Source organism: Pleurodeles waltl, chromosome 5 (genome assembly GCF_031143425.1).
Source record: "Pleurodeles waltl isolate 20211129_DDA chromosome 5, aPleWal1.hap1.20221129, whole genome shotgun sequence".
Classification (NCBI taxonomy): Eukaryota; Metazoa; Chordata; class Amphibia; order Caudata; family Salamandridae; genus Pleurodeles; species Pleurodeles waltl.
In genome coordinates, this window is record NC_090444.1 from 478,714,604 (window position 1) to 478,728,548 (window position 13,945).

Consider the following 13,945-nt stretch of genomic DNA (forward strand, 5'->3'; position numbering starts at 1 on the left):
CGAAGAGATGCCAACTTTTTGTTAAGTTCATGACCAATAGTGTGATCATAGTCGAGTATGCACACAAAATGCTAGTTAATTGAGGCTGTAAAGGATAAGAGTATGATGATTGTACAAAGGTATATTGGAAATTAATCAAATGTTCATTTAAAAAAAGTTCCTTTGACAGAAAGTCCCTGAAGCTGGAGTACTCACATATAGTTGGAATCGCTGTAGACCATAGGAAAAGAGAGATTTTATTTGTTCAGACTTGCAATAGCTGTCAAGATGCTAGAGAGCACATCCAACGCTTGGATCTTTACCGACATCTACCCCATATAAATGTGCTGCCAGAACCACAACACGAATTCCTTTTTAGATTTAGTCTGAGATAGTACATTCTGTGTCTCTTGTGAGTATTTTTACTCCCTCATCCCCTCACCCCCCCCCCCCCCCCCCCACCCGCCCCCCCAATCCCCGTTACACTTTCTCTTGTCCCTTTCATGGAGCATGGGAAAAAAATACAGCTTCCTGTCCACAGCCAGTGTCCTTCCACTGATTGGGTGCTTCTGCAAGTACTTTTTTTTATTTTGCTTGTTGCACTCCATAAGAGTGCATGTGTTCGAAGTCTGTCTCTCCTGCTGTGCATCCATGCTTGTCCCAACCCCTAGCCACTCTCCTCCTGCTATAGTTTCGCTTTTTGCTAATATAACTAAAGGTTTGAGTCCAAGCATGCATAGAAACAGACGTGGTTGAATAAGCCAAACTAATAACATGGCTTCAACTACGTAGATGGGATATTGCTAACTGACAGATTTTGTACAATCTGTGTCATGCCTTGGAAACTGACACTAACTTAAAATAGTGTTAAAGGTTTGATTTGTGCCGGTAAAGATAGATAATGGTGGAATTACTTTACTTTAAGTGGCAGGTTGGGTCAGTATTGGGGCTAAATGTCTTGCCTTACTATCGGTATTAGCACCCCAGGGCTGAACTTTTCAGTCCGTATTGGAAAGTCTCAGGGTCTCTACTTGCAGCCAAAGCCAGCCTGAATGGGTCCATTTCTTATAATAATATACTAGTTTCTGCGAAGGGCAAGGCTACTGAACGGGCTGTCTAACGGTGGAGACTGAAACTTAGGGGCATATTTATACTCTTTTTTAGCCGGTTTTGCGTCTTTTTTTTTTTTTTTTTTTGCACAAATTCGGCTGTGAAAACCTACCTTGCTCTAATGATATGCAAGGTAGGTGTTCCTGTGCAAAAAATGACTTTAAGGCATCTGCGCCTTATTTATCCTCCCGCGTCATTTTGACACACAGGAGGGGGCGGGCCTTAAAAAATGGCGCCCAGCCTGATGTGCGCCATTTTTTAATGCCTAGGTCAGGGCAGGCGTTAAGGGACCTGTGGGCTCATTTCCATGGTCTCCGACCATGGAAGCAGTCCACAGGTGCCCTTCTCTGCGCCCAGGGACACCCCCTGCCACCCTCGCCCACCCCTGGAGGACACCCATGGATAGGGGGACCCATCCCAGGTAAGTATATATATTTTTTTGTTTTAAAGTGGCATGGGGGCCTAACTTGGGCCCCCCTACATGCCACTGTGCCCAATGGCCATGCCCAGGGGACAGAAGTCCCCTGGGCATGGCCATTGGGCAGGGGGGCATGACTCCTGTCTTTGCTAAGACAGGAGCCATTTCAGTGGGGGTTGTGTGCAAAAAATGGCGCAAGTCAGGTTAGAGCCAAGATTTTTTACTCTAAACTGACTTGCACCATTCTTTGATGCACAACCCCAATTCTTCCCTACGCCTGCGCTGACCAGTTAGAATCATTTATTTTGACTCTAACCAGGCCACAGCGCCGGCTAACGTCATTCCATAAATAAGGTGCCCGGCTTGCGCGTTGGAATGGCGTTAGCCGGCGCTAAACTTTTTGACGCAAACCTGCGCTGGTTTGCTTCAAAAAGTATAAATATGGGCCTTAGTGTTTTTATTCTTACTTCCCTTTCCCCTAGTGTACTCCTGCCCCTGTGCCCACTGACGCAGGTTTATTAAATTAAATAACTCTGCTCTCTGGTGTGTCTCTTTACCCATGACATAAGACAGATGCTTAACTAGACTAGCAGACACATCAGGATACTGCCTCTGAGACTGGCTGCTTCGCCACAACTGTTTTTTTCAGAAAGTCCAGATTATCTCAGAAGCTACAGACTCTGCCGGAGTCCTACCAGTCTTTCAGAAACACTGTCTCCCAAGTCACTGACTCTGTCCCAACATTACTGGCCCTTCGAAAATACCACTTAGTTGTGCCATGACCGTCACCCAGTACTAACTTCAAGCATTGACAAAGCCAATAAGCATTACCTATGTGAGATCTATTAGCTTTGTCAATGTTTTTTAGACTTGTTTATTTAGCAGCATAGCAGCTGTGCAAATTGGTTGAAAGTAAAAAAAAAAAAAAAAAAGATTAAATAAAAAGGCACTTGATATGGTCAACGATGGCCATGTCTCAACGCTTTAAACCATTGACAAAGCAAAATAGTAGAGCTAATAGGGGAGAGCATTTGCTGTGCACCACATGTTTTTAAAAAGAAAAAAACAGCACTATGGCAGCCAGCGTTGACTACTTTATAGTGGGGTTTTTATTTCTTGCAGCTATGCTGCTGTACTATCTGGCTAAAAAAATTGACAGCCAATAGATCCCACAGGCCATAGGTTTTAGAAGTCAGAAGTTCTTTTATTCACTCAACATGTATTTTGACTATTTGCTATTTACTGGTACATTTGAAGTTCGACCCTCTTCCCAAGAATCAGGGTCACATTTTGCATGGACTGTGTAATGAAGCTACTTGTTAGGACACTGAACTATCAGTGTGCATACAGGAGATGAGAACTGACTACATGGAAGCACTGACTCCGGTGGTTTGACCAGGTATAATCAAGGAAGTACAAGACAAGTAAAGCTCTTCAAATTAAAACATTAGCCCATATGACTGTTGTTTTTATTGCATTGTTCTCAAGTGTGGGCCCCTAGCGAAGTGTTTGTCTTGGTAGAAAGAAGAAATACTTTTATTGGTGATGACCAATAGGTGAAAAATCATCTCATAGTCTCCAATGTGGGATTGTGGAAAGTAGATTATCTTTAAATATACTGTAGTATGCACACTTCCCTCCGTAGAAAGGAGTCTTACTGGAGATGGTGTTTATCAGTCTACTATTTTCACCCTTTGGCTTTGGGAGAGTTGTGAGTAGAGTGCAGTGTCGTCCCACATCTACTCTGCACACCCATTATCAAAAGGCCAGTCTTTCTCCACACTCCCTACTACACAATCCTGTCATCTGAGAGACGGGTCTGAAAGGAGAGGCCAGTCCATGCACACAGTTTACTACGTATACCCATCATCTGAGAGAGCGGTCTGACAGGAGAGACCAGTCCATATACACACTCTAGAGGAAAAGGCAGTCACTCTCCCCTCACTACTATGCACACCTGTCATCTGAGAGAGATGTCTCAGCAGAGCGGCCAGTCACTGTTACCACACGCTACTATGCACACCCATCTGAGAGATGTCTCAGCAGAGAGGCCAGTCTCTCGTTCCACACCTGTTAGAAATGTGAGTCTCTAGTTGGCAGTGACTTCCACCCTGTCCAAGTAGGGACTGTTCTACCTAATCAGGATAAGGTCGTTACACACCTATGATAACCCCTGCTCACCTCCGTGGTAGCTTGGCACAAGCAGCCAGGCTCAGCTCAGAGGCAATGTGTAAAGCATTTGCACATAACACACAGTAATACAGTGAAAATACTACAAAAGGACACCACACCAGTTTTAGAAACAGTAGCTAATATTTATCTGTGTAAAACAAGACCAAAACTAGAAGAATCCAACATACAGTAATAAAGATATGAATTTTGCAAGAATTAATTTAAAAATACAGTTCCTTGAAGTCGATAGCTCCATCCGGGGCTATCATGGCGTTGTGAACAACAAATCCAACAGTTCAAGCTGACTGCAAGGTCGCGGGCCAGCTGCGGTATTAGGAAGACCCGCTAACAGTATCTTGGAAATGCAGGGCGTTGCGATGAGATCTGAAGTGCGGCGTCACTGGCGTCAGTTCCAGAGGTCTGTGCAGGGGTCATTGGGCCCCTGAAGTCACACGCATTGCAGATCGAACTTTGTGCTGATGACAGTCAGGAGTGCTGCTGTCCGGGCTGCAGTGCAAAATGGGACGATCCGACATGCGGTGCTCACAGGTCACGTTGCAGGCAGCGGGTCGGTGACAGCGTCCTGGGATGGCAGTGAGACCACGGTTGCAGTGCGAAGCAGGGTGGTGTGACGTACGGTGTCTCCAGTTCTCAGTGCAGGCATTGGCGTTGTCGCGGAAGCACTGTCATTGGCAGGCCCAAGGCTGTGGTACGACGCAGGGCAGGCTATGTGCAGCACCCACGGGTTGCAGTGCAGGCAGTGCTTGTCTCCTGACAATGCTGGAGTCAATGACACTGGCGTTGGTGGACTGGCACTGCGGTGAAGGATGGTACTTTGTGTACCTCACAAGCAGTGTCCTCGGGCCACGGTGTAGGCAGCAACATCTGTGTCAGCGTAGAGCATCGCCGGGGATACCCAGTTTGCAGTGTGAAGTGAGGCGATGAGACCTGCAGGGCCCACAGATCACAGTGCAAGCAGAGGCTCAGTGGCAGTGTCAGACTGCGACGTCGGTAAGACCAGGATTGCGATGCGAAGCGGGGCAAGGCTCTGTGCCGTCAGGTCACGGTGCAGGCAGCGGCGGCGTTCATGGCGTCTTGGTGGTGCTGTAGACAGATGAATTCAAAGTTTTTGATATCCCTGAGAGTTTCAACAGGAGGCAAGCTCTACTTCAAGCCCTTGGAGAATCTTCACAAGCAGGATACACATCAAAGTACAGTCTTTGTCCTTTCCAGAGCAGCAGCAGCAACTACAGACCAACCCAGCGAAGCACACACACAGCAATCGGGCAATACTCCTCCTCACAGCTCTTCAGCTGTTCTCCTTGGCAGAGGTTCCTCTTTATCCAGAAGTGTTTTGAAAGTCTGGGTTTTTGGGTCCACTACTTATACTTATTTTTGCCTTTGAAGTAGGCAAACTTCAAAGGAAAGTCTTTGTTGTTCACAAGATCCTGCCTTGCCTAGGCCTGGCTTCAGATGCACTCCAGGGGGTGGGGGGGGTCAGAGACTGCATTGTGTTTGGACAGGCACAGCCCTTTCAGGTACAGGTGTCAGCTCCTCACTCTCACTCTAGCCCAGGAAGACCCATCAGGATATGCAGGACACACCTCATCTCCCTTTGTATCCCTGTCTAGAATGAATTCACAAACAGCCTGTAGGAAGCTGGCCTTGTTTGTGGTGGACACCTGCGGTGTTTGCACCTTATACCAGGTCCAGTCAACCCCTATTAGTTAGTGAAACACTGTCTAGGAAGCCAGGGCTCTCTAGTGGTAGCTGTGGTGAGCAGCCAAGACTTAGCAAGGAGAATTGTAAAGCACTTGCAATATCACAGCAGTCACAATAACTTATCTGACATGAAAAGAACCACACAGTGTTACAAAAATAAAGGTAGTTTGTTACAGTAGCACTGAACTAAATCACTTATAGGCAGTCCCCCCAGCTGGTGGTAAGTACACATTATATATACACAATAAATATTAGGAATTAGCATTGGTAAATAAGCATTTGCAAGAAAATAGCTAGGGCCCTATTAGAAGGTGGGATGGGGGCAAACCATATACTAAAATAGTGGAATGTGAAGTCCCCCACCCAAGGATGGGGAATAGTTTGTAGGGAGCTGGGAGAACTCGGGACCCCCAAAGGTGAGTACCTAAATGACCCCCCAGCGACCAGGAGAGCAGAGGTAAGTTACCTGGTCTTCCCAGAAGCTAACAAGGGGAATTAAAAAAAAAAAGATTGGAAGACCAGGACCAGTTCAGTGGAACCCAATGGTGGATTCCGGGTGAAGAGTATCTGCAAAAGAAGGCGACATTGTCCAGTCCACACAGGGGTGTCCAGGTAGGACAGGAGCCACTACCCATTCTTCTTTGGCTGAAGATCAGCTGTGGAGCAGAGGAGCTGCAGGGTTGTCCATGGAGTCGTGCAGATGATGTCCCACGCCGGTCATTGGGTCGCAGATTGTCAGTGGGACCACAACAAGTCTTGGCAAATGCAAATCTGGGCAGAAGAGGATTTGCAGAGAGGAAGAGGACCAGCAAGGTTCAGGGGACTCAGCCCGTGGAGGGGAGTCCAGGCTGACCCTCTACATTCAGGAGAGCCACCAGAAGCAGTTCCAGCCCCCTCAGGGAACCCACTGGCAGCAGGCACAGTAAGTTGCAGTCAGGCCTAATCAGCACACCCGGAGAGGAGTCCCACGTTGCTGGAGCAGCAGAGGAGAGACTGTCCTTGCAAGGATGAAATGTTGAAGGTCAGGGCTACTTGTTACCTGAACATCCCTCAGAGTAGGAGTCAACAAGCCTTGGTTTCCGCAAGAGTTGCGGTGCACAGGGGCACTGTCCTGGAGAAAGAGGCAAGGGCTCACCATCACCCAAGTTGGACAGTAGGTAGAGAGGACCCAGAGGAGCCCTCCACACCACCACCTGTGTTGGAGATTCTTCCTCAAGCTGGAAGGCAGAAGATCCGAGAAGCCGTACGATGTTGCCTTAGGTGTCTGCGGATGCAGAGGAGTGACTCCTTCAGTACAAGGGAGATTCTTTCTTGCTTCTTTGGTGCAGCCAAAGTCTTGGCAACCCCAGAAGATGCACAGCCATGAAAATGTTGCAATTGCTTTAAGGAGCCGGAGAAACAATGTTACAAGGCAAGGTTGTCTCGGGTGTTGCAGGCTTGTTTGGTTCCAGTGAAGTCCAGCACCGGTTCCGGTGACCTGGAGCAGAAGAGGTCAATGCAGAGGAGTCCTGGTGGAGACTTACATGCCGAATCTGGGGACCCACCCACAAGGGAGTCCCTAAATAGCCCTAACAGTGGGCTTGGTCACTCTGCAGGGTGATCACCTATCAGAGGGGGTCACTGACATCAGTCACCTGTCCTGACCAACCAGGTGCTCCCAGGGTCCTCTGGACATCTTGTTTTCAAGTTGGCAGAATCAAGTGGCCACCTGGAGGATCTCTGGGCACCACCCCTGTGGTGGTGATGGACAGGGGAATGGTCACTCTCCTTTTCTTTGTGTGCTTTCGCAACAGAGCTTGGACCGGGAGTCCCTGGACTGCTGCAAACTAGATTATGCAAGGAGGTCACCAAATGTGCACTTCAAAGCAAGCTAGCCTTGTAACACCTATTTCCAAGGGAGAGGGTGTTGCATCCCCTCTCCCACAGGAAATCCTTTGTTCTGCCTTTCCCTGCTTGAGTTGGTCAAGCATAAGGAGGGCAGAAACCTGTCTGGGGGACTGAAGCAGCGTAGGCTGCCTGCAAACCCTAAAAGACTGGGAGGAGCAATACTGGGGGGTCCTCTAAGGAGCATCCAGAGTGTATGGAATCATGCCACCAATACTAGAGTTAGTATTGGGGTATGATTCCGACATGTTTGGTACCAAACATGCCTAGGTTCGGAGGTACCATTATGTAGCTGGACCACAGATAGTGACCTGTGGCCAGTACACGGGAAAATGGCTTCCCCGCACTTACAAAGTCGAGTGCATTGGAACTGGAGTTTGTAGGGGCACTTCTACTCATGCAGAGGTGCCCTCACACACAGAAAACTGCACCCAACCCTCTGGGCTAGGAGGGCCTACCATAGGGGTGACTTACAGTGCCCTAGTGCAGTAACCAGCAGTGAAAGGGTGCATGGACCTTGTCAAGCAGGCTGCAATGGCAGGCCTGCAGACACAGTTTGCATGGGCTCCTATTGGTGGCATAATACATGCTGCAGCCCATGGGGGAGCCTTGGTGTATTAATGCCTTTAGACAAGGGACTTACAGGGGTACACCAGTATACCAACTGGGGGAGTGATGTGGACCAAAGCAACCAAATTTAGAGGAGAGCGCACAATCACTGGGGTCCTGGTTAGCAGGATCCCAGTGAAAACAGTCAAAACACACTGATAACCAGGTAAAAAGTGGGGTAACCATGCAAAAAAGAGTACAACTGTCAGTCTGACCCAGACGTGTATTCATCAGCCAAGCAGAGGCACAGAATGGTTAAGCAAGAAAATGCCCACTTTCTAAAAGCTAAAAACCAACTTCACTAAAAGATGTATTTTTAAATTGTGAGTTCAGAGTCCCCAAACTCCGGATCTCTATCTGCTCCCAATGAGAAATCACACTTAAGAGGAATTTAAGTGTAATCCCCATGTTAACGTACCGGAGAGATAGGCCTTGCAATAGTAAAACAAAATTTGGCATTTTTTCACTAACCGGACATGTCCTACCTTTTAAATACACTGCACCCTGCCCATGGGGCTATCTACGGCCTACCTTAGGGGTGACTTACACGTGGTAAAAGGGAAGGTTTCGGCCTTGTAAGTTGGTACACTTACCAGGTCGAATTGGCAGTGAAATACTGCAGACACAAACATTGCAGTGGCAGGTCTGAGACATGTTTACAGGGGCTACCATTGTGGCTGACACAATCAGTGCTGCAGGCCGACTGGCAACATTTGATTTATAGGCCCTTGGCACACCTCATGGAGAAACCAATCACCAATACAATTTACAAAGGAAGCACTTGCACTTTAGCACTGATCTGCAGTGGTAAAGTGTGCAGAGACAATAAACCTGCAAAAACGTAGTCCAGAAGACAAAAAGGCAGGGGAAGCATGTCATAAGATGCCAGATCTAACACATGTCCCCTCCAGCTGAGAGTAGGGAGAACTACCCAACCTCCTGGGAGTTCTCCTCAGTAAGGCGGAAGAAACTGGACAGACCATCACCATTGGTGTGTTCTGTGTCAGAACGGTGTTCCACCATAAAGTCCAACCCCTGTATGGGAATTAACCACCTCAACAGTTTTGGGTTGCTGCCCCTCACCTGCATTAACCTTCTGAGGGTCCTGTGGTCTATCTGAACCCGGAAGTGATTCCCAAACAAGTAGGGTCTTAGCTTCTTCAGTGTCCAGACCACAGCAAAAGCTTCCCTTTCAATTGCACTCCACCTCTGTTCCCTGGAGAGTGGCCTCCTGCTAAGGAAGACTACAGGATGGTCTAGGTCCTCTTCATTCAACTGTGAAAGTACAGCTCATAAACCATGCTCTGAAGCATCTGTCTGCACCACAAATTCCTTGGAGAAGTTTGGGGCCAGAAGCACAGGTGCCGTGCACATTGCTTTCTTCAGGGTGTCAAACGCAGTTTGACATGCCTCAGTCCAGATCACTTGTCTAGGCTGCTTGCTGGAAGTCAGCTCTGTCAGAGGAGCCACAATAGTGCCAAACCCCTTGACAAATCTTCTGTAGTGTCCAGTGAGGCCCAAGAAGGCTCTCACCTCTGTCTGGGTCTTTGGGGGTGCCCAAGTCAGAATGGTGTAAATCTTGGATTGTAGGGGCATCACCTGGCTGAGCTCCACCTCTGTCAAAGCAGAAGTCTCCAGGTCATTGCCCAGCAGACAGTCAACAGGCATGGTGGGACTCACAGCTACCATCAAGGAACCTGAGATCCCCCACCCCACTCAAAGGGAACCTGCACCACCCTACACTGGCGCTCAGTTGTCCACTGCAACTACTTGGTGGAATACACCAGGGACTATCTGCTCTTCAGACACCAGGTGACACCGACCATGGTTACACTGGCTCCAGTATCTCTGAGAGCCTCTACCTTCTGACCATTGATGGTCACCCACTGCCCTTACTTTTTAGTGTTATCAGGCATTAGGTTTCTCTGGACCATCTCACTGTTCCCTAGTGCGACAAGGGTCCTCTCAGTTGGTTCCCCACAACCACCTGGGACCAAGACCTCCCCAAGTCCTACACTGGCCAACCCCTTGGTCTGCCCGCCGGTGGGAGGCTATGTCCACTTGGGACATTTGGGATCCCCCTTCATGTGGCCCATCTGGTCACAAGCAAAACATTTACGGAATCCCGTCTCTGCAGGCTTTCTTGAAGAGACCCATGGTTTCTTATCTCCTGTGGGACGGGAATATTTACCCTAGGTACTACATTTTGAGCTCCTTTTGTTTATCTTGACCTTTGGCAGTGTCTCCCCCAGACACCTTTTTATGGACCCTGGTCTCACCCAGCAGTCGGCCTCCATAGCAAGCTTCCTGGGGTCAGTCAGCTTACTATCAGTCAGGTGCTGGCCCAGCGCTACAAAACACAAACTAGACAAGTGATCCCATTCAATTAAGTTGTACAGCCCTTGAAAATCTGTGACATTACTGCCCCTCACCAAAACACCCAGTAATCTGAAAAAAGAATCCACACATTCAAACTAGGTCTGTAAATCAGTTTTCTTACTTCCTCTAAACTGATCCCTGTACTTGTCAAGAGTGAGGCCACACCTAGTGAGAAGGGCCTCCGTCATGTCAGAATGACACCCCATATCCAACGTTAACACGGTGTCCCTTCCCTCCTCTGTGAAGTGGTTCCACAATCCTGCTCCTCAATAATTCTCAGGGATCCCATTCATGTGGATAGATATGTTGCGCCACGTGCCGCTCCGCAAGCCGAAGGTTCGGCTCGGGGCGCGTCGCGCAGCAGCAGGACGCGCCGCGCCCCGAGCCTTGCATATGTTTGTTGAGGCCCCAAATAGGCCATGGGGCCTCGTTTTCTCTTCAGTGCGGCACTTTCCCAGTAGATCCTGCTCCCCCCACTCACCTCTTTTCTTCCTTCTTTTCTTTCCTGTCGCCCTTGTTTAAAGCTCCTTGTATACTTACTATCTTTCCCATGTTTCTTTATCTTTTCCCAGCATGCTTCCTTTGTTCCCTGCATGCACTGGTTCCCTATTCACTATGGTATTTTTTCTATAGCATTCGAACACTGGATCAGAATTCAAGATGGCACCTTTTTACTTCCCGTCAGTTACTTCCTGTTCCCGGGCCATATAAGATGTGTGATTCTTGTTCTCTTTGCGCTGCAACACTTCCTGTTTGGTGGTGATCTTCGCTCCTGTTTTCCTGCATCTGCTATTGAAACTCTGATTTTGTTAAACCTTTTTCCTGGTCATTTTTTCCTTTTGTTTTGATTTTCTTTTACTCTTGTTTGTTTCAGGAGTTCCCTCTTGTTGAGGTTTTTTCCCCTTTTGCTTTTTTTTCCCTCAGGGACACCTTCTGGAGGGCACGGACTACCTTTGGTGTTCCCTCCGTCAGCAGAACCGTGGCTCCAAGAAAGGGTTGCCCCTATTTGCGCCAAGGCAGAACTTACAAGAACAAGAAGCCTGCCACACTTCCTGTGGGTCACAGACACAGATTACGAGTAGGTCGTGACAAGATGCCTCATATCCTTGAAACCACCTCTGGATATCATCTCCCTTCTTGTACTCCCTTCTTGTACTCCCTTCCTACACTGCCATCAATGCTGGATCTACTTCTCTGATCTAGCTCCTTTACTATGAGCTCATTGTCTAAAAGCATCTTCCTTTCTTCCATGGCTCGCTTTGGTTCTCCACTTTTAACCTCTCCAACTCTATCTGATGTCACCTAGTTTCCCTCCTGTCCTCTAGCTCTTCTGGGGGCAGAACCTTGGAAACACCACTACTACCTGATCCAGAGTGTACCCCCCTCCCCCACCCACCTCCCTGGTACCTCCTGCACCCTCAGCACATCTTCCTTTGGATTTGGCTCAATGGTCTCCCCAATTAGATCCTCAGGATGCCCACTGACATCTCTGGCTGCTATACAGGCCCTCAGTGCCTTTTGTAGCTCCTCCTTCCTGGTGAGGCCTCTAACTTGGACTTTGAGACTTTTGCAAACTGACTTCAGTTCCTTCACGATGTAGGTTTCCAACCTATCCTCCTCAAAAACCAATTCCAGGGATGTAACCGATGATGCTCTTGACTGAGACATGATGTACTAGGAAGTTCAACTTGAACTCGACAAAAAAATAGATCTAAGGAAAAATCAAAAACAAAAAGCCTGTATGTGGTATGTAGTGGTCTGCAATATGGTAGTATTGTACAACAATCACTGTAGGTCAAGTGCAAATTCAAGTCCTATCCTCACCGCTGACAACCAGTGTTAAAAATGTGAGTCTCTAGTTGGCAGTGGTTTGCACCCTGTCCAAGTAGGGACTCTTCTTCTTAGTCAGTATAAGGGAGTCACACACCTAAGATAACCCCTGCTCACCCCCTTGGTAGGTTGGCACAAGCTTTCAGGCTTATCTCAGAGCCAATGTGTAAAGCATTTGCACATAATGCACAGAAATACAGTGAAAACACTACAAAAGGACACCACACCGGTGTTTAGAAAAATAGCCAATATTTATCTGTGTAAAACAAGACCAAACATGAAAAATCCAACATACATTAATAAAGATATGAAGTGTGCAAGAATTAACCTAAAAATACAGTTTCTTGAAGTAGATAGTTCAGCCTGGGGCTATTACGGCATTGTGAAAAACAAATCCAACATTTCAGGCCGACAGCGAGGTTGCAGGCCGGCTACAGTGTCAGGAAGACCCGCAAACAGTACCTTGGAAATGCAGGGTTTTGCCGTATTTGCAATGAGATCCAAAGTGCGGCATCACTGGCGTTACTTCTGCAGGTCAGTGTTGCAGATTGAGGTGTTCATTCAGAGTTTGGCGGTAACCTGACCGCCACGTCGGCAGCAGTGTGGTGACTGCCGCCAGGGTGGTGGTGCAGACCGCCATATAACGAGTAAGGCGGTTAACCCAATGCAACACAGACAACTGACCACCGGTACCGCCACTGCTGACTAGCAGGATCTGGCCGCAGTAGGCAACTTCAGGCTGGCAGAAACCTATGTGCCACCCACCACATTCCGAGTCACCACTCCGGCATGATATCCGGGACGGGCTGTCCATGACGAAAATCCTTGCGGAAACAGAAAGTACAAAAGGAGACACCCACCTCCAGACACAGAGGTTTGGCCGCCATGACAAACGTACTGCTAGTCTTCCCAGCGTTGTATCTCGTCATGCACTTTCAGGGCCAGCGACAACGACAAAGACAACAACTTTCAGTACGCCTAGCACAGAGTGGAAGAAATGGCAGTGATATACACCCACAAATAACACACATTCCTTGCCCGGACAGCGAAGGCCACACACGCATACAAACATACCATAACAGTACACACATCCACACACACAGAGGAACGCACAAAATATGTCAAAGCCAAGTACCCAATACACACACAAAGCCAACCAGATACGTGGCAAACATACAGCACAACACACACCAACTCAGTAATACACATCCATACACAGCACCCCATAACCACACAACGACAATTAGACCACAAACAACTCAACACAGGCATAGACAGGCACGTTGTGAAACACCACACATACACACACCATAAACTGTATGTAGCAATGACACACAAACAGCAGTGAACACACACCCAAACAATGGCACAGGCGACACGTCACGTACAAACAACATACAAGAAAATCCACAATTGCAGCACCATACACACAGATGCACACAACACCCCATAGAATACCACAAGCAGTCATACATAGAACAACATGCACATGACACAACCGAACTACCCAGCGCATGCAACACAGACACAACCCATACCCACACCCTTACACACAAATGTTATACCACCATGTAGAAGGAAACCAGGACAAGCATCTCAACTTGCTAAGCACAGCAATGTGGGCTGTTGTATTTCAAAAAAAGATGACAACAAACTATATAAAAAATGTGCCAAATGGCAAGTTCAATGTCCGGTAATGCAGGACACATTGTCCAGATAGCATGGCCCCAACTTGACTCCTGATAGCAAATATGCCTCCATGGCATGGGGCATAAATGGGACAGGGAGGCACCACAGGGGTTTGGTGGGGTGGGGGTGGCTTAGATTTGGAAGGGGCATGTC